The 24,894-nt window shown below is 44.4% G+C and overlaps 1 long non-coding RNA gene across 2 annotated transcripts in view; it reads left to right on the forward strand.

Moving 5' to 3' along the window:
* The first annotated feature begins 17,526 nt into the window (after positions 1–17,526).
* Positions 17,527–24,894, forward strand: part of LOC137355688 (uncharacterized) — a 76,929-nt gene continuing 69,561 nt past the window's right edge. For both annotated transcript variants that reach the window (XR_010970957.1, XR_010970956.1), the window contains exon 1: positions 17,527–17,615. This is a non-coding gene — a long non-coding RNA (uncharacterized lncRNA). The remainder of the gene's footprint in view (positions 17,616–24,894) is intronic.

Consider the following 24,894-nt stretch of genomic DNA (forward strand, 5'->3'; position numbering starts at 1 on the left):
GTTAATTGGGATCCTATCTTTTTTGGGTGGATGTAAAAGATCCACTAGTTGCAGAAGAGCAATAGGTTTCTCAGTGTCCTGGCCAACATTTATCCTTCAAATAACACCATCAGGATTGGATTTAAAGGTCACTCAGCTCACTGCTGTTTGTGGGACCTTGTGTGCAATCGCCACTGTGTTTGCCTACAAAACAACAATGACTATGCTTTAAAAAATGCGTTGGGAAAGGAACCATGCAATTCTGTCTTCTTCTGAATAATCCTGTGTGCTAATAGCACGCCCTTTGACTTGTGCGATTGGATTGGATGAAAAGTAAGAATAGTAAGAAACAATTGCATTCCTATAGCCTCTTTCGCAACCTCCAGCGTCCCAAAGTGCTTCACAACCAACAAAGTACTTTTGAAGTGTAGTCACTGTTGTAATGCAGGAAACACGGCAGCCAATTTGCACACAGCAAGATCCCACAAACAGCAGTGATAACGATCAGATAATCTGTTTTTAGGTATGTTGGTTGAGGGATAATTATTGGCTAGGACGACCTGTTCTTCTTTGAAGTGTGACGTGGGATCGTTAACACCCACCTGAAGGGGTAGACAGAGGATTGGCTTAGAATCGCATTTGAAGACTGCACCTCCAGTAGTGCAGCACTCCCTCGGTGCTACACTGGGAACAATCAGCTTAGATCGTGGGCCCAAGTCCCTGGCATGGGACTCTGAATCCGCAATCTTTCTGACTCCAAACTGAAATTGCTACCACCTCAGCCACAGCTAATTCACAAACTAAGCATTCCACATTGATTAATGCAGGTCCTGAGGCCAACTGTCTGCATGTCCACTGAGGGCTACAAGTGATGGGGAAGTGAGCTACAAATGGTCTCTGGGCACAAGTGTGAGGACCACTGCCCTAGAAAGACAAAGGGAAACCAGAAAATTAGTCAACTTGTGAGATCTTGCTCCACCTTTCAGCAGGTTATATAACTGATAAAGGCCTTGAGAGTCGGTTGCTAGGTGTTGCTTTTGATGTGAAAAGGTGCACACGGAGGGAGCAGTGAACAGAACTGAGGAGTGAAAATTATTTTTACAATGGCAACAAAGACTTTTTTTTAAAAACGAGCCAATCTGGAATCGCATGGACTATTTTAGCCAAAACTTCACATGCTTCTCAGCTTTGGGACACAAGTCAAGAGTTAACGAATCGAGTCCAACTCAGTCAAACGCAATCCCCGGGGCTTCCGCTGTAACTTAGTGAGGTTAGCGCTTGGAGTGGTGGGATGGGTATGGGGGCGGGAGTGGGTGGGGAGTTGTTGTGGAAAAAGGTAGCTTTTGATCTCCCAGTTCATCTCTTAAGTTCCTTCTAAGACAGACCAAAGTGAATGGGCAAGGCCCAGGGGGCAGGAAGGGCATCAGAAAGCCCTGATCAGGTGATGCCAAGGTTGGACTTTTGAAGCCAAAGATTGTCGGAAAGTTGAGAGTAGTAATGAGTTCCATGGTCAAGAGGTCCCGAGCAAGAATGCATTAGAGTAACAGTAAAAAGTGGATATACATGGCTACCTACATACAGTATCAACTCATCAATCAAGCTCTTTAACTCTAAACACTGAGGAAATCTTGGAAATATAGTTTGAAGCCAAATGGTAAATGTAGTTTATCAATAAATTCATTCCCTCTCAGTACAGCATGCCAATTAGAGTCAGAATATGTGACATCCAGAGTGAAGCAAGCAGTTGATTGACTTTTTTTTTAAGACTGAGGAACTTTGGTGAAGGGCCAAGTCCTTAGTCCAGGCCATCATCCCTACTCCCATTCCTTCTCTGTCGCTGGGTCAAAATCCTGGAACTCCCTCGCTAACAGCACAGTGGGTGTACCTAGCCCACATGGACTGCAGCGGTTCAAGAAGGCAGCGCACCATCACCTTCTCAAGGATAATTAGGGATGGGCTACAAATGCTGGCCTAGCCAGTGATGCCCACGTTCCATGAATGAATTAAAGAAAAGAGAAGGTGAATCATCAAGCAGGGGTTGGGGATGCCAAGCTTGTCTTTGAAAAGGACATTGGTCGCAGAGAGTGTTGGGCAGGAAGACTATTTGAGGTAAGGATTTTGGAAAAGAATGAATTGGAGGGAAGGACACTCAAGAGCACTTGCCACAATAACTGCAGTGCAACGGAGAGTAGTAGATGTAAAGGAATAAATGTTAAATTATGTGCACCATAAAGAGCAAACGATTGCCGCACGTAATTCGCCGTGTGCTTGGTGCTTAAGGGCTGCTTCACAGAATGGGTGGATTTTCAGAGGTGAGCGAGAGATTGTATGAAAAGCAGAGTTGAATTTTAGTGCATGTCTTACAAAGAGTGCTAACAGCAAAGGCTTCATCTGACACAACCCTGAAATGCAAGCTGTCAATGCCAACAGCATCCGACCCTTTCAGAGTGAAGTTCACTGTGTGTCCTTGAACATACAGGCAGCACCTCTTTCCTTCTTTCTCAAGAATGTGGGCATCGCTGGCAAGGCTAGCATCTTTTTGCCTAGCTAAAAGAAGGAAGTGATTCATCACCTTCCTGAACGACTGATACAGCCCAATGGCTTGGTCTGAAACTGGAGTCACATATCAGCCAGACTGGGTAAGAATAGCAAGTTTCCTTCCATAAAGGACATTAATAAAGCATTCAAATACTTAACAATAATCCAACAGTTTCATATTCACTTTAGATAACAGCTTTTTGTTTAAACAGAATTTAAATTCTCAACTTGCCAAGGAGGGAGCACTTGAACTCGTTCTATGTGGAATAACCACACTGAGACCCCACTATAATGTGGTCCTTGGGGTCCATCTCTCAAGACCGTTATAGGTAAGACTGCTTTATTTGTTACTGGTGCCCATCCCTCTGTCTTGATCCCGTCGGTGCCCAGGGCCAATATTACATGTGTATCCCTACAGTTTCCAGTCCGTGTGCTCCAAAATAAATGAATAAAGTAGGTGCTGTATAAAATCAACCAAATAATTAAATGGCTGCTTTTAATTTGTCTTTTTTTTAGACGGGTGGCTGTGTAGTTGGCTGGAGGAGTGGGGGGGAGGCTTGTCGCATTTACCGAATGAAAATTTTGGGGTCCAAGATGGGCCCACTTGATAATGAGTTCTGCGCTATAGCAGACTATTGGTGTATTGCAGACTAGTCTACTCACATGACCACTACACTACCGCCAACATTGGGAAGAAACAAAGACGGACATGAAATAAACAGTTACGTTCGTCAGTAATTAGCGTTTTTAAAAAAATTCGGTTGGGATTCAGGAAGTTCACACAAAAGTGAAAGTTGAGTGCTGGGTTAACATTGGACTGGAGGACAGAATTAGGAAGCTGTATTAACAGTATTCAGTGACCGGGGGGGGTGTTAGTGTGTCAGTGAATTTGTGAAAGTGCTGCTAAAAAAAGGGTAGGCCCAAGCTATCCCCGAGTAAACTTGATGTTTAGGTGCGTGTAAAACTGATTAATAAAAGTGATCATTGAAATTCAGAACAAGCCCATCCAAACTGGAGACAATTAGCTTTATTTGGGCTGATTGAATCACTTCAGATAGGAATATGTCTTGTGTTTTCTTAATTGGGATCCACCCACATGCACACAGAGGGAGGGCAAGGCGATATCTGTTCTTACAACTTGGGCTAAACGTTTGCACCCATTGCAACAGGGGCTAATTGTTGGCAGTAATTGAAAAGACAAGTGTGTTTCCCTTTATTTGTTTCTGAATTCCAGGTAAAGAATTCAATTCTGTTGTGAGTGAGAGGTACCAACACAAGCGAGGGAAACCACCTTGTCCAGTTTTCATACTCAACATCAGCATCAAACCCCTCCAAAGGCAGGCACGGCGCAATTTGGGTATAAAGAGGTGGTTTTTGCCCCCTTCAACAGTTTAGGCGACTACCCCGAGGGAGTGTGCAACAGAAAATTGTACATCCCGCCTCAGCCCCATGTCCATTAAAATTATTCACAAGATGGAGGGGGCACAAATCCCCAACGCTCACCCCCAATCGGGTGCAGTCATAAACGGAAAGCACCCAAACATTTATCCTGTGGGGTAGAACTCCCCAGGGTGAATTTCAATAGGGGTCTTCCCCCAGATAACTTAAGCAGAATAGCGGGAAGGTTTTAAGGGCTCCCGTAGCCCATACGACAAGTCAATGACGTTGGCGTGAGGAAGATCCCCACGGGGCACAAGCATCCCACTGGGTGTCAACACTGAATAGTACAGCTCTGATCTCCACTCATCTGGGCTGTCTGCAGTGGGGTTTGAATCCTGTACCTTTTGACTCTGAGGAAGGAATACTCCATTAGGTGTCAGACTCACACTCGCCATTCTAGCTCACATGAGTAAATCGTGCAAGACTTCACGCTACTGCTGACCATCAGAAAATGGCGGGCACGCTGCCTACTACTCTCCAGTAGGTCCTGGTGATACCTACGGTCTGACAATATCTGCCGGTCAACTTAGCCCAATGTCCTTCTGTATCCATGGCTCAGTCATCCATAATAGCAAAATAAGCTGCTACACTTCTGTTTCAAGGTCACTTAAAGTGTTACTTAGGTTAGCTTACTATGTAACTAGTCCCCCAAATATACTTCAATTCGGATAATTCTTTATTATTTATTCATCTGGGCATCACTGGCCAGGCCAGCATTTGTTGCCTGTCCCTATTGCCCTTGAGAAGGTGGTGGTGAGCTGCCTTCTTGAACTGCTGCAGCCCATTTGGGGTAGGTAGACCCACAGTGCCGTTGGGAAGGGAGTTCCAGGATTTTGACCGAGCGACAGTGAAGGAACGGCGATAGGGTTTCAAGTCAGGATGGTGTGCGACTTGGAGGGGAACTTGCAGGTGGTGGTGTTCCCATGCATCTTCTGCCCTTGTCCTTCTAGGTGAGATCGCGGGTTTGGAAGGTGCTGTCTAAGGAACCTTAGCGAGTTGCTGCAGTGCATCGTGTAGATGGTACACACTGCAATTATATAACTGACAGAATAGCAAAGTATTAGAAGATTAATCCTGCAAAGATTGCAGTTTAACCACCAGTATCGCCACTCAAAGCTAAGGAATATTATGACACTTTCAAGTTCTGGCAAGTGTCTTTAAAAGTAGCACCAAAACAAAAGGCAAGATAGCGATTTGAGGAAAGCAGCTGCCTAAAAATACAGGCAGAATAGCTCAACGGAATTAAGGGCTGCAAGGAGAAGCTGTCACATCCTGCTGGGTCTTGCTCAGTCCATGACCTAATGCATTTTTATTGAGGGGGAGTAGCTTACTGTCTGATTTTGCCTCAGTCAAAATTTGCCAAATTATCATCACATCTCATCTCTAACCCTCTCCTCCTCCTCCCCACACCTCCCCTCCCTTCCCTCTCCTCTCGTCTCCTCTCCTTCCCTCCCCTCGCTTCTCCCCACCCCTTCTCTCCTGCCTTCTCCTCTCCTCTCTTCCTCTCTCCGCTCCCCTCTCCTCTGCTGTCCTCTCCTGCCCACCCTCCCAACTGAACAGCACTTTGGGAGTACCTTCACCACATGGACAGCATCAGTTCAAGAAGATAGCTCATGATCACTTTCTCCAGGGCAACGTGGGGATCAGCAATAAAGGTCGGCCTCGACAACGATGTCCACATCCCCAGCATGAATATTTTTTTAACTAAAAGAAGCCCAAATCCAGCTCATTTCTTTTTACCTTGTGCACATTTGTAAGGTGTTTAAGGTTGTACAATTCCACTACAAAAGTGAGACAAGAGAAGTGTGAGCAGTGATTTTCGCCCTTAACACCTGAAGATTTATTTTTTTGGGCGGGATGGGCTGGAGTCGGGTGAGGGTGGGGCAATGAGAAGGCCACAGTTTGCCCAACAATCTCCCAAAGTTGATTGTGAACTCTGAACCCCCCGTGTCAGCTGGCTCAGCCAATCCCCAGCGCAGGGGGATTAAAAGTTAAGGTGCAGCCTTCAGCATTACTAATAAACCACTAAAATAAAAGCAAAATACTGCGGATGCTGGAAATCTGAAACAAAAACAAGAAATGCTGGATTCACTCAGCAGGTCTGGCAGCATCTGTGGAAAGAGAAGCAGAGTTAACGTTTCGGGTCAGTGACCCTTCTTCGGAACCGAAGAAGGGTCACTGACCCGAAACGTTAACTCTGCTTCTCTTTCCACAGATGCTGCCAGACCTGCTGAATGAATCCAGCATTTCTTGTTTTTGTTACTAATAAACCAGCCTTGTTTAATCCCAGTTTGAAGATCTGCGTCAACAACATCACAAATCGTCAACGGTTTCTAAGGAGCCGTTGACTTTTCACCTAAGACACACAGCAGCCCCCACACACCTACCCAATGTCAACATGCTTCCTCTTCCACTAGCATGGAAGCTCCTCAATCTACGAGTTCATCGGATCCCATTAAACTGTGGAGCGGGCGAGTACTCAGTGAAATCTCTTTGCTTAACTCCTTTACAAACTTCTGATTCAATTTGAAGTAGCAATTTTGGAGGACTGTGGCCCAGGTCTCCTCTCTTCCATCTGCCCACTCATAGAAGATCCCATGGCGCTATTTTGAAGAAGAGCAGGGGAGTTCTCCCCGGTGTCCTGGGCCAATATTTATTCCTAAATCAACATCAAGAAAACAGATTATTTGGTTATTATCGCATTGCTGTTTGTGGAATCTTGCTGTGCACAAACTGGCTGCACCGTTTCCTACATTGCAACAGTGACTACACTTCAAAAGTACTTCATTGGCTGTGAAGTGCTTTGGGATGGCTTGTGGTCACTAAAGGCACTATATAAATGCATATATATATAAAAGTCTTTCTTTCTTTCCTTCCTGTAGTGCTGGTCAGCAGTTTCTATCTGCTCTCCATCATCTCTCTCAAAGGTATTATTGTTCCTTTGTTGACAAGCTCTTTGACCACTCCTGGGGTGTATGGGATTGGAGGGCGATGGTGGGACAGGGGGGCTGGAGGAGTCACCAAGTGACAGAGGAAAAGGTGCACTTAATATTTAAGCTACCTCTTAACCCAATTGTATCACCGCAATCGCAGATCCCAGCTGAGATTGTCGAATTCCGCACCAGCAAATGTTTGAACCTGGGACCCTCCTGAGCTGTCCAGTAGAGTTCTCTACTCACTGAGTTGCTAGCAGATCTCTGAGCACGTATTGCCATGTGTAGGTATGGCTGTGAAAGCTGCATTGTTAAAAAAGAGAAAGAAAAGACTTGCGTTTCTGCAGCACATTTAACACCTTCGGGACGTAACAAATGTAAAGTACTTTTGAAGTGTAATCACTGTTGTAATGCAGGAAATGTGTGCAAACTCCCAAAAACAGCAATGCGATAATGACCAGATAACTCATTTCATTGATGTTGGTTGAGGGATAAATATTGACTAGGATATCAGAGAGAACGCCATGTTTTTCTTCAAAACATTGCCATGAGGGTATACAGAGCTTTAGTTTAATACCTCGTTCGAGAGGCAGGATCTAGAGCAGTATAGCTCACCATCTGTATTACAGTAAGTTATTAATGTATTACAGTAATCTAGGTGTGAGGTTTGAACCCACAGTCTTATGAACCAGAAGGAAGTGTGCAATCAACAGAGCCACAGTTCAGGTATAGCTGTATAATTCTACATCCACTTGTCACTGGTTAGGCACGAAAGGAGAATTCCACTAATTTCGTCCACTCCACCTTTGGTTGTCATGCCTTTGGCTGCCTAGTCCCAAAGATCTGGAATCCCTCCCTAAACCTCTTCACCTCCCTCCCCGACAAGATGCGCATTAAAACCTACCTCTTTGAACAAGCTTTTGATCAAATTCTCTACCCCAGAGGGTTGTGGATGCTCCATCATTGAATAGACTTAAGACTGGGATAGACAGATTTTTGGTCTCTCAGGGAATCAAGGGATATGGGGAGCAGGCGGGAAAGTGGAATTGAGGAAAATGCCCTCAGTTGGCTCAGATAATTTACTCGGCGAGCAATGCAGAGTAGGAAGCCCACACGTTCAGTTTCAGGTCTCTGCACACTCTGCTACTCTGTGTCAGGCCAGCTTTAAAAGCTCATTGGGGGTTACGGTAGTATAGCAGTTCCGTTACCAAGTTGGATATTACCATGTTTGGCTAGGCCGTGTGGTCTGTTCCTGTTTCTCTGTGTTCTTGTGTCACCTGTCCTAATATCTCCTTATTAGGCTCAAAGTTAAGTTTTATTTGACTCTGGTTCTGTGAAGTGATTTATCACATTAAAGACGTGATATAAAGGAAAGTTGTTGCAGTCGTAATGAACCAATCAGACTGAGTATGGTCAATGATGGCCAAATGATTGAACTAAGAGGCCATTTGAATTTTTCATGATTTTTCCAAGCACACAATGATGATGGGGAAGAGGCTAATCTTCCTTGTGCAATTTAATGAAGGCAGTTGTTCTTTTATTCTGACTTGTGCATATTTCACTGAAGGGAGAGTTCGCAATTTCTGCTCTTGTTAAACGAAAGACGATTATGGATAATCCCTAAAAGGGTGTGAGGCAGTTTTGTTTTAACAGTAAGACTGAAAATTGAGCTGTTTCGTGAGTCGCGACAGTGTGAGGCCAGTGACGCAGGATAACGCTCACTATGTTAATCTAGCAATGATTCAGCAAAGTCACGCTAGATGCTACCACAGGATTCAGGGTGCAGGAGGGGGAACTGTGTTACACAAAGCTGACAAGGGGCTATGATTAAGACACAGTGCTCCCGCGGTGGTGACCCAATCACACGAACGGACCACGGGCAGGAGTCTGCTGATGTGGTTAGCGGTGGCACTAACCACAGCACTAAAATAGCACCATGGTCTGTGACAAGATCGTGATTGAAACATACTTCAGGCACGCAGGGGAGTGCAGGAGGCTTTACAGCTCTGGTATCCTCCACCTGATACCGAGAAGCAAATATTAAAATACTGGAGCACCCAGTATTTTCAGATCCCACGCCAGCGACCCCGTCCCCTTGTAGCTAGATTGAGGACCCTACCAGATCACAGCAGCAGTAAAGGAGGGCTGGTGGAGGACATACTTATCTGATGCCTGGAGTTTGTGAACTGTTAAGGAGAAGCCAAACTTCACTCATCATTAAATATTTTCACAACACTGAGGAAAATGCCCTCAGTTGGCTCAGATAATTTACTCGGCGAGCAATGCAGAGTAGGAAGCCCACACGTTCAGTTTCAGGTCTCTGCACACTCTGCTACTCTGTGTCAGGCCAGCTTTAAAAGCTCATTGGAGGTTACGGTAGTATAGCAGTTCCGTTACCAAGTTGGATATTACCAAGTGGTAACCTGGGATGGACAATAATTGTCAGCCTTGCCAGAGTGGACAACATCCTGTGAATTAATTTATTAAAAAGTTATTAAAAAAACACCCAATAGTTGCCACTCGTGAACAAACTTTCACAAAGAGCCAATACATTGGAGAGAAATTGACTGAGGAAGAAAATGCCTGTTTTTAATCAGGCAACATTAAAAGTGGATAAAAGGGATAGAATTATAAAAATGCAGCAGCACAGAAAGAGGCCATTCTGCCCATCATGCCTATGCTGGCTCTTTGAAAGAGTTATTCCCACTTCCCTGCTCTTTCCCCATAGCCCTGAAAATCTTTCCGTTTCTAGTATTTATCCAACTCCCTTTTGAAAGTTACTATTGAATCCACTTCCACTGCCCTTTCAGGCAGCGCATTCCAGATCACAACAACTCGCTGTGTAAAGAAAATTCCTCCCTATGTCACCACTGTTTCTTTTGCCAAATTATCTTAAATCTGTGTCCACTGGTCACCGACCTTTCTGCCACTGGAAACAATATTTATTCTATCATAAAGCTTCGTAGTTTTGAACGCCACTATTACATTTTTTTTTCCAAAATATACTTTATTCATAAAAATCTGTAAAAATTACATTGCCAAACAGTTTCCAAACAGCACCAAAAAATACAAACATTGCAAGGGAGATCAGTTTCCTTCAATACTGTCATGAGTTTCTTCCCAACCCTTCCGTTTCACAATTGTCATGTCAATTACAGTTTTACATTTACAGCAATTGAGAATATTAACGATACAGTTCGAGGGGTTTCCCATGGATCCAGCCCCTCAGTCCAGCTTGGTGGGGGAACCTTACACTGTGGTCTTTCCCCATTGAGCCTTTGCTGCGGCTGCCCCAAGCTTTAGTGCGTCCCTCAGCACGTAGTCCTGGACCTTGGAATGTGCCAGTCTGCAACATTCGGTGGTGGACAACTCTTTGCGCTGGAAGACCAGCAAGTTTCGGGCAGACCAAAGGGCGTCTTTCACCGAATTGATAGTCCTCCAGCAGCAGTTGATGTTTGTCTCGGTGTGCGTCCCTGGGAACAGCCCGTAGATCACAGACTCCTGTGTTACAGAGCTGCTTGGGATGAACCTTGACAAAAACCACTGCATCTCTTTCCACACCTGCTTTGCAAAGGCACATTCCAGGAGGAGGTGGGCGACCGTCTCTTCCCCACCACAGCCAACGCGGGGGCACTGTGCGGAGGGGGCGAGACTTCGGGTGTGCATGAAGGATCTGACGGGGAGGGCCCTTCTCACCACCAGCCAAGCTACGTCTTGTTGTATTAAATCTCCCCGTGACCTTCTCTGTTCTAAGGAGAACCCCAGCTTCTCCAGTCTCTCCACACAATTGGCAGATTGCATGAGGTTTAATCCAGTCTGTTTCTCTGTTGGCTTTTCCTAAACGGTGATATCTGTAAATCGACACACTCAGCAAGTGCAGGCTGAAACAAAGCTACTTTAGGAAGCTATTGTGGGCAGTTACTTCCCTTTTCCTCTAAATTTGAATCACGCACCTATATGCCAGATGATAATGAGCTACATACAAGGGGGAGGGGTAACCAGTTACCGAGTGCAAGTTCTCCTTTAATACTTTTCGACTGATGGGGGGAGGGGCGGTGAGGGTGTATGTTTAACCTAACCCACTGGGCGGGAAACCACAGGATTGGGTGAAATGTTAGTTTTTACATCCTGCCCAATATTGACTTTAATAGCAAGTTAAACTGGGTGGGGTGTAAAATCAGCATTGCACCCATTCTCATCAGTTTCCCAGTGGGTGCATTCAATTAAAAATACCCCCATCGACTCCAGCTAAGCGATAGCACAAACTGAGGCCCTCTTTTCAAAAAAATACTGTTTTATCATTGAAAGTTAATGTTAATTTCAGCTATGTATTATTCAGCTATGAATAGATGCATAACATCTCCGAACATCAGTGTCTGTACCTGTGATTGCTCTTTCATCTCTATCACCCCTTGATGCCTCAATTTCTGAAGACAAAAGACAGCACCTTCAACAGTGCAGTGCTCCCTCAGTACTGCACAGGAGTGTCAGCCTGGATTTCTGTGCTCCAATCCCTGGAGTAGGCTGGTTTTAACTGCAGAGACACATTGCCTCAATCCCACTGGGCTAAAAAGGAGCGCAGGAACCTTCCTCCCTACTCCAGCCATCCAGTCCCTTGAGTCTGTTCCCCCATTCCACTCGATTATCACTGATCTGTATCTTAACCCCATCAGCCCATCTTGGTTCTATAACCCTTAATTCACTTTCCACACAATCAGCCAGAGTTCCTGCTCCTGTTGGTTTCGTGGAGCGCCGAAAGGGTTACGAAGCAGCTGTGGCTCAGTGAGTAGTGCTCTTGTCTTTGACTTGCAAGGTTGTGGGTTCAAATCCTCTCCTAGGCACTTGAGTGCTGAATCTTGGCTGATACTCCAATGTAGTATAGTGGGAATACTGCATGGGTTGGAAGTGCTGTCTTTCAGATGAGATGTTAAACTAAAAATCTATCCCAGGTGTAAGTAGCAGTGCCATTAGGAGGTGGTTGAGGCAGATGTCCCTCAACCTATACCAAAAAAATGATGTACTCCTTTATTTAATTGTCTGTGGGAGCTTGCTGTGTGTGATTTTGGCTGCTGCATTTCCTACATTACAACAGTGACTACAATTCAAAAAGTACTTCATTGACTGGAAAGCACTTTGGGACGTCTGGTAGTCGTGTATCAAGCTCTGCCCTCCCATGGTTGAATAGCCTACCAGCACTGGGATCTGTCTGCTTCCGTGCCAGGCTGTGGTTCCCTGGCCATGTGGGTAAGCTGGCTGGCGATCATGGGTAAATCTTTGCCCCTGTGAGTAAACCCCAGAGTATGAAGAATGGGCAAGGGGCAAGACTGGAATCAGTGAAGTTAAACATAGGCTTGGAATCAACACCAAAGGGGAGTGAATAAGGAAGGAAGAAGAATGAAGAAATGACTATTGAACCAAATAAAAGAACACAAGAATAGAATTTCCACCAGAACATCTCCCATTAAGGCAGGGGATTGGCTGAACCCAAAGGAAGCTCTCTGCTAGTGTCATACACTAAAGGTGCACAGAAGACTGGTGTTGCCCTTGCACTGTGACCGCAGAAAACAAGTAACTCTTCTGCAAGAACCACTTTTTGAATAAAGCACGGAGGCGAGCCGAATCAAACGCTAGCACAAAAATGAGCTACTTCCCTCGGGCCCTGGCACGTTGGCATCTCTTAAATCGCAAGCGGGCGCTACTGCTCTCACTGAATGCAAACCACCCCAGTACAAGACAATATTTACCGGCATGAAGAGGAGCAAATTTGAAGGGCCATGGGAAAACGATAAGGGGAGTGGAACTAATTACATGGCTATTTCCAAAGATCCAGCAGAGACACGATTTACGAGAATGTTTCCGGGGATGAGGAACTTCAGTTATGTGATGGATTGGAGAAGCTGGGACTGTTCTATTTAGAGAAGGGAAGGTTGAGAGGAGATTTGATAGAGGTGTTCAAAATGATGAGGGGTCTGGTGGAGTAGATAGAGAGAAACTGTTCCCATTGACCGAAGGGCCTAGAACCAGAGGACAACGATTTAAAGGGGATTGGCATAAGAAGCAACAGCAACTTGAAGACAAACCTTTTTACGCAGCGAGTGGTTAGGATCTGGAATGCACTGTCGGAGAGCGTGGTGGAGGTAGATTCAATCGAGACCTTCAAAAGGGAAATGGATAATTATCTGAAGAGAAAAAATGTCAGGGCTATGGAGAAAAGGCAGGGGAGTGAGACTAGCTGAGTTGCTCTTGCAGAGAGCCAGCACAGACACGATGGGCTGAATGGCCTCCTTCTCTGCTGTAGCCATTCCACAGTTCTGTGAGAGCCATTGGCCTCCACACACACGTATACGGATGCAGACACAGACGCAGACACACAGACACATAGACAGACATAGACACACACCAAACATAGACACAGATACACACGTGCAGCACACACGTGCACACAGACACATATACAGTGACAAGGGCATATGCGCGCGAACACACACACATGTGCACACAAACGCCAGACACACAGCAGACACAGATATGAACACACACAAACACACACACACACACACACAGACCATCATAGACAACCACCAGACACAGATACACACACACAAGACACACATGCACACAGACACACATACACATAACACACACACAGACCATCATAGACAACCACCAGACACAGATACACGCACGCAAGACACACACACACACAAACACACACATAGACACACACAGACAGGCACAAACACACAATATAATGTACGAATCTTGTTGCCAGCTTCTCTCTTAGTGAAGTTGCAGGAGTCAGCAATCTCCAGGCTGCTCTCGGTAGGGTTAATGGTTGAAACTGTGGAGGTTTTATTGTGGCTGGCTGTTGCCTCGGCAACATGTACACATTTTGGTGTCTGTAAAGTAACATTGGGCTGTTGTCTATGCAACAACCTTCTTAGAGGGGTGGAGTAGAAAATGAGCTGCCGATTATCGTGGCTTACTGTAATGTTGCACTGATAAGTAGCTGCTACTTCATCCACTTAAGTGTCTTATTATGCAGAATTTTCATTTCTTCACTGAAATAGATTGTAATATTGAGTTCCGAAGAAGGGTCACTGACCCAAAACGTTAACTCTGCTTCTCTTTCCACAGATGCTGCCAGACCTGCTGAGTGAATCCAGCATTTCTTGTTTTTGTTTCAGATTTCCAGCATCCGCAGTATTTTGCTTTTATATTAGATTGTAATATTGGTGACTTTTATCTAAACTTTTCCGCACCCCCCCCACCCTTAATGATGTATCCGCTAAGTATACCAACATCACTCTGGCACCTCGCTGAAGTGGGCTCCACAATGAGCAATTCCACCAAATGGGGCATGGGAGCAGAGAGTGACTCTGTACTCCCCTGACTGCAGACTTCCTCTGAGTGTTTCATGGAATGAAACTATCCATCCAATACGTACACGACCACTCATGTTGTGCAGGCCATTAGCACAACTATCAAACTTTCTGATTTTAAAATGGTGTCTGCGTTGGACCCTCCTCCATCTCAGGTGAAGCCAGACTGCCTGTAACCACGGTGTTCTTAATGACCCCGAGATGAGCCACCTCCTTTTAAGGGGATTGGCAGAAGCAGCATCGGTGACAGGAGGAAAAACCTTTTTTTACGCAGCGAGTGGTTAGGATCCGGAATGCGCCGCCTGAGAGTGTGGCGGAGGAAAAACCAATCATGGCTTTCACAAGGGAATTGGATAATTATCTGAAGAGAAGAGATTTGCTGGGCTATGGGGAAAGGTTGGGGGAGTGGGACTAGGTGAGTTGCTCATGCAGAGAGTCTGCATGGACACGATGGGCTGAATGGCCATCACAAACACTGCCTAATTCCACCGTAGGCCCATCGGCCGCTGAAACCCTCAGCCATGCCTTTGTCACCTCCAGGCTCGATTAATCCGGTATCTTCGGGCTAGGAGTGAAGTGCAGTATAAATCAGAAGGGACATCTTGTGCCATTTTCACATCTCATGTGTGCAAGGATCAAAATTAGGCTGGGTATTTGGGGATGTGGGCGGCATTTATGACTGTTCTGCTGTATTTGAGTGGATCTGCCTCACTCATTTTGAGTCTCATCCTTAACCATTTCCCAATGTTGAACACCTTTTTCTCAAGTGACGCTGTTGTTGAACTACGTATTGCTTTGCCCCTATAAGGTGCAGTGGACCAGATATTGCACTGGGCAGCTTTAGTGTAAAACACAGGAAATCGCTTTAACAGAGGTGACTTTCAATGGGTCCACACATCCATTGAAACCCTGAACGGATTAATTCCGTGTCCCTGTGTTTACATTTTTTTTAACTTCATTTGATAATTGTATAGTTTTGCGCTGGATACATTTTGTCTGCTCTACAGGTTAATGCCATGCTCTTGCATGACTTGTCTGATATTCTCTATGGCTCTATTGGGTGTCAGCTCAGGGAAGCACAGGTTAATGCATCTTACCGCAGACCTGCTCACATGCGCACACACACACGCATGTGAACGTGCCATGTACGAGGTTGGAACAAGACTATAGAGGCAAAACACAAAATGCAAGCAAAATTGCTCCCCAATTCTATTCTATTCTAAACTTAACGCAGAAAAATAACCGCGGCACTTAGATTCCCCCCAATCAACAAGCTTTCTGTCTCAATAGAGGTTGCTTTAGATGACGAAGGACGTGTATTTGTGTGTGAGAGAGAGAGAGAGGGTAAGGTGACAATGTGCAATGATATCCAGATCATAGGCACGATTCATATCAAACCTTTGCCTATTGGACAATTCTAAGCACCGTGTAAAATGGGTGCCCAGTACATCCTGGGTGTGCCAGTTGTGTATTCATTGCCTCTCACCCCTGCTTTGCCCCTTCGTCATTGAAACAAACACCAACTAGTAACCCAGTAGGATTCAGCTTCCCTGTGGCTCAGTGGCAAGATACTGCTGAGCTCTAAATATTCAAAGGCTCACTTCCTCAGTTTCAGTTGACTGAGTAGCAGTAAAGCAGTGACAATTAGGCCCATGAGGGGTTAAAGAGGTCTGCCGGGTGTGTGTGTGTGTGTGTGTGTGTGTGTGTGTGTGTGTGTGTGTGTGTGTGTGTGTGTGTGTGTGTGTGTGTGTGTGTGTGTGTGTGTGTGTGTGTGTGTGTGTGTGTGTGTGTGTGTAGGGGCAATGAGGATAGGATCGCAGTGGACTGTGATGCCTTTCATAGCCAAACAGCCCAAAAGGCACACACATGAAAAATGGTCACTGGTTTAAGGAATTGGGGAATGGCCTTGGTCCTTGGATCACTGACCAACAAGAAGACTTTTGAAAAAGGGAAAAAGCAATTAATAAAAGAACAAAAGATGCATTGACCATGTGGTTGTTGTTCCTCTACATAAATTTAAATTATACAAAGGTCATATTAAGCAGCGTAGCTTTCCACGCACTACCAGGAGTTTACAGTCTTTTGGAAACTAAGGGAGAATTTTCCCCTTTGTCAGACATGCCCGGTGGCCTAATTTAAGACAGGCCCCTGCTGGTTAATCAGAGCATGAGTGAGAATTCTCTGAGGTGCGGCTGTCTGTGTCTGTGTGTACGTGTGTCTGTGTTTGTGTGTGTATCTGTGTGTGTCTGTGTGCGCGCCTGTGTCTATGTGTATGTATCTGTGTGTATGTATGTCTGTGTGTATGTATATCTGTCTGTCTGTCTGTGGGACTGTGTCTGTTGTGTGTCGGTGTGACTCTGTGTGTCTCTGTGTGTGTGTGTGACTCTGTGTGTCTCTGTGTGTATCTGTTTGTGTGTATCTGTGTGTGTGTGTGTGCGTGTATGACTGTGTGTGTGTATCTGTGTGTGTGTGGCTGTGTGTGTGTGTGTGTATCCGTGTGTGTGTGTCTGTGTATCCGTGTGTGTGTGTCTGTGTATCCGTGTGTGTGTATGACTCTGTGTGTGTGTGTGTGTCTGTGTATCCGTGTGTGTGTATGACTCTGTGCGTGTGTGTGTCTGTGTATCCGTGTGTGTGTATGACTCTGTGTGTGTGTGTGTCTGTGTATCCGTGTGTGTGTGTATATTCGTGTGTGCGTATCTGTGTGCGTGTGTGTGTCTGTGTATCCGTGTGTGTGTATGACTCTGTGTGTGTGTGTCTGTGTATCCGTGTGTGTGTATGACTCTGTGTGTGTGTGTGTCTGTGTATCCGTGTGTGTGTATGACTCTGTGTGTGTGTGTCTGTGTATCCGTGTGTGTGTATGACTCTGTGTGTGTGTGTGTCTGTGTATCCGTGTGTGTGTATGACTCTGTGTGTGTGTGTGTCTGTGTATCCGTGTGTGTGTATGACTCTGTGTGTGTGTGTGTCTGTGTATCCGTGTGTGTGTATGACTCTGTGTGTGTGTGTGTCTGTGTATCCGTGTGTGTGTGTGTCTGTGTATCCGTGTGTGTGTATGACTCTGTGTGTGTGTGTGTCTGTGTATCCGTGTGTCTATCTGTGTGGAAGCTAGGAGCTAGAATTCGACCTATACACCCAACATTACGAATCTGCTTTGTGGCACAGCCCACGCATGTGTCTGGTCTGTCCTATTGAAAGCAGTGGGAGGTGACTAGGGTTTTAAAAGGAAATCCCTTTTAAGATTAACAGAAGTTTGAGTCTGGCTATATAAGGTTTACTGTCCTGCACTGTGGAGGAAGGCTAGTGTCTGTCAGGAATGCGAGCGTCTAACCCTTGAGCACATCGCAGGGTAAGGAGCTGTTCCCCTTTATTTTTCAAAAATGTTTACAACACCTTTATTCTGTTTACCGTTGTAAAGTGGAATTAAAATATTAACTCTCCACTTGGAGAATACGAGTTAGGGTTTGCTTTTGAAGGGTTGGGTAGTTGCATTCGGCTCTCGTCTGATCATAAATTAAATTCTTAGCCATTGCTGTTTGAAGGGGGCAAGAGAAATAAACATTGTGGGCTAGAATTTGCCCCAAGCGTGGGATTTCTCCTCTCACCCTTCAGCTGAGGTATTTTTGGGTCACACATTGCTGGAAGTGTGAGTAGATAATGAGGGAAACATGGCTTTGGGGATCTTGGTGAATGACAGGGCAATCAGCGTATCTCCTTAAGAATTGAGAACGGAAGAAGAGGAACGACAGAGAAGGGAATAGGGCAAATTGGAGACAAATTAGTTACAGAGAGAGAGAAATAGAGAGGGAAACAGATCGGATTAAGAGTGAGAGAAACTGACAAAAAGGAACCATAAAAAGTTAAAAATGTAAAATTTAACATTGGAATAATCTACTCCCTATAGGAATGAGATTGCACTGTTTTATTATATTCGCTTTTTGAGCTGGAGAGGTCAAGTGGAATTGTAGGAATATTGATGTCATTCAAAGTGTCCTTAACTTTATGTATCAATCCTAACTTTGTACAGCGAGATCATTTCATTTTTACAGCGCAAATCCAGTTTCTGGACACACAAGTTGGTGGGGTGGCTGTGTCTTAAGAATGGGCTCTCATTTCGGGGCAAATCGTCCTGCAACTTGTGGGGATTTACAGCTCCCTCTCCGCAAACTACTGCGTTTATCTGCACTAGTGACAGCATTCCGCTCACTGCCTCAGCAAATTCTGGGAGCTCTCTCCGGTGACGGCGATTTCAGTTTGGTTTCTGCTCTGTGCTCCCACTTGTTAAAAAAAAATCCCAGCGCTGCTTCTTTTAAAAAAAAAATCTTCCCTTTGATCTCTTGAACTGATGTGTGCATCTCAAGTTAAAAAAAGCTTCTCGGGAGGAATTAGTGGATTAAATAAAACCAAATGGAATGACAGTTCCTCTCTTTAAGATGGGCTGGGGTGGGGGGGGTGGGTGCGAGACAGTGTTAACAATGGTTTTTGCAGCTAATTTTTGAACATGACTGTAGGTTTAAAGAGGTTACCAGTAGAATTCTACCTCAGACACTATCTATTTTCTGTCCAGAACAGAAAGCCAAGGAAAACTTCCCTATCGAAGACCGATTTGGGTTGTGAGCGCAAGGGGTTTACATTTGGAAAATCCTGCTTCGGTCCCAAGGAGAATTGGCAGGGCTCAATCTCTGTAACATTCCAGGCTGCAATGCACATTCCTGAGTCGCCAATCTGCTCTTTAGTTCAGCAGTGATAGGACTTTGTGACACGGACCAGTTGTGGTATTACAGATAACAATGAGAGAGTACTTGAGCGTGATGGCAAAATGTTTCAAAAGAATCTGCCTCGTACCTTCCAGCAGGATTGGATGTTCATTTTCTCTTTAAATGGCAAATCTGGAAGCAGAGTCTTTGAATATTTTTAAGGCAGAGGTAAGTAGATTCTTGATAAGCAAGGGGATGCAAGGTTATCGGGGGGGGGTAGGCGGAAATGTGGAGTAATCAGTTCAGCCATGAACTTATTGAATGGTGGAGCAGGCTCGAAGGGCCGAGTGGCCTACTCCTGCTCCTAATTCGTATGTTCATAGAAACTATGAAGCCTTAAGACGTTGCAGCTTTGTAAATCTCTCTCTGTCTAGATTGTAGCATCACTAGTTTTCAATAAGTTGTTCGCCTGCTCTAGGAATTAAGGAGTGGTTTCAAAGTTTTCACCTTCATTGGGACAGAGTCTCTTAATGTTGTGTCTACACTGAAAAGTTGTTAGAAAACACTGAGTTCGACAGGTACTTCAGGATGAGGAACTTTACCGGGCTATTTATGGACTAAAAGCTGGGATTAAACACGACTGCTCTTTCAAAGGGCCTCCACCAGTGTGATGGGCCCAATGGCCTTCTTTCTGTGCCGTAAGTTTCAGTGATTCTATGAAGGTTGGAGAAAGCCTAGCCTAGGCCAAACCCTGTCACCCACCAAAATCTGGCAGAAATCCCACACTTTAGAAACATAGTCACTGAGCCCAGTGCCATGGTCTCTGCGTTGGATCATCAACGAGAACTGATGGGAGTGAGCCCAGTCTGTGGTTGGTGCTACTCAAGGAATAGACGCAAAAAAGAAAGCTTTCGACTGTTCATGTTGAATTTGGTGAGCTCCAGGATAATGCTGAGCTCCTGCTGGTCTGAGTTTCAGTGATGTGGCCCTGAGTCTGTGACGGTGAGCGCAGTGGGACAATGTGTGGGCGATATAATTTACCATGTGCTTTTCAGAGCCAGCTTCATAACCCCGAGTGTGAGTTATAGGGAGGGAAAAGGGGAGAGCAAAAATGAATGAGAGTAAATTTAAAAAGAGGAGAGAGAGTTGCAGAAAGGAAAAATGAAAATTAACAAAAGATAGGTGAAAAGGAAGACGTATGAGAGTGGTTAAAAAAAAAGAGGGATAGGCATTAAGGCATGTGAGATTTTAAAATTGGGAGGGAAACAGGATGAATAGATGCTGGCGAAAGAAACAAAGGGTAAAGTGAGAAATATAAGGAAGGTGGAAAAGAAAAAAAAAGAGATGGAAAAGAAAGACGAGACAGAAGAAGGTAAAATTAAAGAAAGTTCCCTAAGCTTAATTTAATCAAATTTCTGAAAAATGTAAGTGTTGATTTTATATCTCAGCAGCTTCCAACCATATCTAAAATGCTCTTTAATTCTCAGCACAGTTTAAAACATGAACGACAATTTGTTTGGAGTATTGAGCATAGCACACTGTAGTCTGTCTGATTTCTCCTCAATATATGAGGTAAAACCAGAATTAACTAGCATTGATTAAAGTAATTGAGCTTCTTCCCATTCATCTCTTTTTCACGATTCATTACAATAATTAAAATAATTTGTGAATTTCTTTTCAATTTATTTGTCTTTTATTTTTTGAGTGTGGTTAGCTCTATTCCAGGACTCTCGGTGTCGGCTGTGGAAATGCATCTGTATTGAAGAGTCTCCCTCTCTCCTTTATCATTACAAGTACTTTTAGCTCTCCAGCCAGCTCTTGGACACTATCTTCCAGTGTCAGATTCACTTGACAAGTTCAAGAGTGAACAGCAGGAAACTGAGGATAAAAAAATCAACCGTCCTTTAAAACTAAACCGAACCTTTTAAAGAGGGAGGGAAAGGTGTTCTGAATTGTATACTGATTTCCACAATTCCTTGCAGTAAGTTTACAGGAAAGGTACTAATTCAATCCACTGGGGTAGGTCATAGAATCATAGACATTTACAGCACAGAAGGAGATCATTCAGCCCATCATGACTGTGCCAGCCCAATAAGCGCTATCCAGATTAGTCCCACTTTCCAGTTGTTGGTCTGTAACCTTGTAGGTTATGGGACTTCAAGTACTTTATAAGTGCAATGTGGATTTCTGCCTCTGTAATAATCTGGAATGATGGTGTCACAGTTATGTGTGTGCACATGCCTACCATTAGCATTCAAATATTGAATAGAGACACACACTGTCACACCTTAAGCCATGAATCCTGGAGTGGAGCTAGTCAAGGACACAAAAAACAAAATTCAACTAAATTGAGGGAAAGAAAATCGCAGTGAAGCTGAATTTTCACAAATTATGCTAGTTAAGATAATGAATTATTGGGGGGGAAGATGTTGAATGGTAGGAGGCTGTATAATTAAAGTTGGTTAATTCTGATTTTAGTCTTGCATATTGTGTGCATTCGAACAGGGAATCTTTGAAATTCAGGACGTTGTGAAAAAAAAAATTTGGAAATAAAATTATTTTAGTAATCTTCAGCTGTAACTTCAATTTCGATAGAAATCAATTTTATTCTTAATTTTTGTTCAATTATTTACAGTTGACCTTGTCCTTACACCTTCTCCAAACCCTCTGCAGCACAGATCTGTTAGATAGAGTCGTCAGTAGTCTCAAGGCAGAAGGAAAATAAAGGGAAAAGACTTCCCCTTCCTCATTCAGAATTAGGCTGTCTGAATAATTCAAGAAGCTGGAGGGAATGAGGGAATATTACAAAGCAAGAAATCACATGATCTCCGTGAGACACTAAATACATAAAGATCTCCCTTTGCAAGCAACATGAAGGCGGTGTGACGAAAATTGTACTTTTTTTGTCTCATAGTGGGTTTGCTTAAATATGGCAGAATTCTGTGTTACTCAGTAATTCTCACCTTTTATATAATGTATAGTCAAAGGTCTTATTTCTCCATATCTTTCCATATGGTCCCTTTTTCTGATCAACGCCTATTTCTTTTTTGGTAAGTCTGTTGCTGTGTGAATCACTCTTGTGCGCATCGTCAGAGCACCCAAAGTGGGCTGGTGAATCAGCTCTAAACTGTTCCCATTTTGAGAGTAGATTCCTTCGGCCCGCGTGCTGCTTTATAAGCCTCCTAAGTACCAAAATAAGCCCCTGGCCAGGACTGACGGCTTTCAATAGTGAGAGTGTGAAGATTCAGGGCATTTGTAAGATTGGCAGAAGGATGGAGAGAGAGGCCCAAACTTGATGGGATGAATGTGAAGTTCTTGGGTGTAGGCGCAAAAAATCAGCTCACGCATTTGAATTTTATTTTTATTCTTTTATCGGATGTGGGCGTTGCTAGCAGGTCAGCATTCGTTGCCCATCCCTAATTGCCCTTGAATTGAGTGGCCATTTCAGTTAAGAGTCAACCACATTGCTCTGGGTCTGGAGTCACATGTAGGCCAGACTAGGTAAGGACAGCAGATTTCTTTCCCTAAAGGACATTAGTGAAGCAGATGGGTTTTTACGACAATAAACGATAGTTTCATGGCACCATTACTGAGACTAGCTTTCAATTCTGGATTGACGCGACTCATTTTTTTAAAATAAACCTACAATGAAGGAACATTAGCCCAAGGCCTGAAAGTAGTGAGTAGTCGTGTTGAATTCCACTCGCGACACACCTTTAAAAAGTGACAAATAACCAGCTTCTAGTTGGCAGCCCGTGCAGTAAGGCTTTACAGATAATGGGAGGCCTAGGATGACAACTGGAGACTAGAGGCCCTGCTTGCCTCTCGAATTTATGGTCATTAACACTGTTGCAATGGGGCTGATGGCTTCATTATGAGGAGGCTTGACAATATCAGGGGTAATAATAGTTCCATATTCCCTCCGGCACTGTGAGTACATATTGGGAATTTGCATAGTCACAGCCTGTAATACTCAATACGTTAAAATAAATAGAATACCCTGAGACAATTCAAGAACCTACATTCCCAGGTCCCGCCCTACATGAGGGATTTAGTGAATCACTGTTAGTTCCCTTTCCATAGATTTATTGCATTGTATTTACAGCACAAAACAGACCATTCAGCCCAACTGTGTACTCACTCTCCCACCATAATCCTTCCATTTCTTTCTTTTTCATGTGTTTTCCTAAATTCCCCTTAAATACATCTTTACTATTTACCTCAACCACTCCCTGTGGTAGTGCGTTCCACATTCTCACCACTCTCTGGGTAAATAAGTTTCACCTGAATTCCCTAATGGATTTATTAATGACTATCTTACATTGATGGCCCCTAGATTTGTTCTCCCCTACAGTGGGGCGGGGGGGGAACATCTCAACGTGTACCCGATCAAACCCCTTCATCATTTTAAAGACCTCCATCAGGTCACCCCTCGACCTTCTCCAGTCCAGCCTGTTCATTCCAGAAAAATTTCTGAAGTGTTGGAAATTTTTTTTTGTTTCTTTTTTGCAAGGCGCCAAACGCTTGTAGGAAAATTGTATTTATCTGCGAACAACTTCCCAACTGGGAGTTGTGGCTCAGAGCGAATTCCTAATCTCACCGAAAGAAATCTCGCCATACAGGGAGTGCGCTCTGAACATAGTTCTCAGTAAGGCAGGAATGTTTTGAAGTTTCTTTTTGCCAGATGTGAAACAGAGACGGAGAGCTTCCTTTACCAGCTGTGGAAATATGTGAGATTTAGAATCGCATTTGGTATCAAAAATGTATGCACACACTTAGGAGGCTAGGATTTTTAAAGGAAATATGGTTTATATGATACCCTGACATATCTCTCTGAAAAGCTTCAAACCCCTCCACATGCACTTAATTACTGTAACTGTTGTTATGTGGGCAAAGCACTTCAAACATTCTGCACACAGCAGGACCCCACAAATGGCAATGTGGTGCTGGTTGAGGGAGGAATGTGGGGCAGTGCACTGGAAGAACTCCCCATTCTTCTCAGATAGTGGCACGGAACCTTTAATGTCCCGAGGTGAGAGGGTTGACCTATGAGGAGGGATTGAGTAGAATGGGCTTGTAATCTCCAGAGTTTAGAAGAGGTGATCTCATTGAAATGTATAAAATTCTTAAAAGGCTTGCTAGCGTAGGTGCTAAGAGGTTGTTTCCCCTGGCTGGAGTGTCTAGAGTTGTCTCAGGATTAGGGTTGGCCATTTAGGACTGAGAGGAGGAGAAATTTCTTCACTTAGTGGATGTTTGGAATTCTCTACCCCAGAGGGCTGTGGATGCTCAGTTGTTGAGTATATTCAAGACTTTTGGGTGCTAAGGCATTTAGGGGATATGGAGATCAAGTGGGACAGTGGAGTTGAGGTAGATGATCAGCCACGAACTTATTGAGTGGCACAGCAGGCTGGAGGAGCCAAAAGGCCTACTCCTGCCCCCATTTCTTATTTTCTTATGCCCATCCAAACCACAGGAGTGGGAGGCCTCAATTCAACATCTCACCCGATAAAATATTCTGCTTTTCTCCATTAATGATCTTGTTAGCTGAGATAAATAGAGATATGTGCTGTTTCATACATGATCGATTTCAATGCAAGGGATTTGCTCCTTTTGAACCATGGACAGATTAGAGGATAGGCAAATATATATGTATCACAGGTTTTTAAACTTGGGTTGCTGGACCATGAGGGCTCTACGAGGGCATCCCAGTAGGCCTCCCAGATTCTACCATCACAATCCTGTATTTATTGTCTCAGCATCACTTGACTCAATCCAGAGTGCAAGGAGTCTAGGAGTGGTAACGCTGTCACTTCTGAGGAGAATCCAATAGGTTGAAGCCTCTCTCCAGAGACATGAGGGCATAATCAAGGCTGACACTCCATTGCAGTACTGACGGAGTGCTGCACTGTCAGAGGCACCGTCTTTCACATG

The sequence above is a fragment of the Heterodontus francisci genome, chromosome 43, assembly GCF_036365525.1.
Source record: "Heterodontus francisci isolate sHetFra1 chromosome 43, sHetFra1.hap1, whole genome shotgun sequence".
NCBI classification, from domain to species: domain Eukaryota; kingdom Metazoa; phylum Chordata; class Chondrichthyes; order Heterodontiformes; family Heterodontidae; genus Heterodontus; species Heterodontus francisci.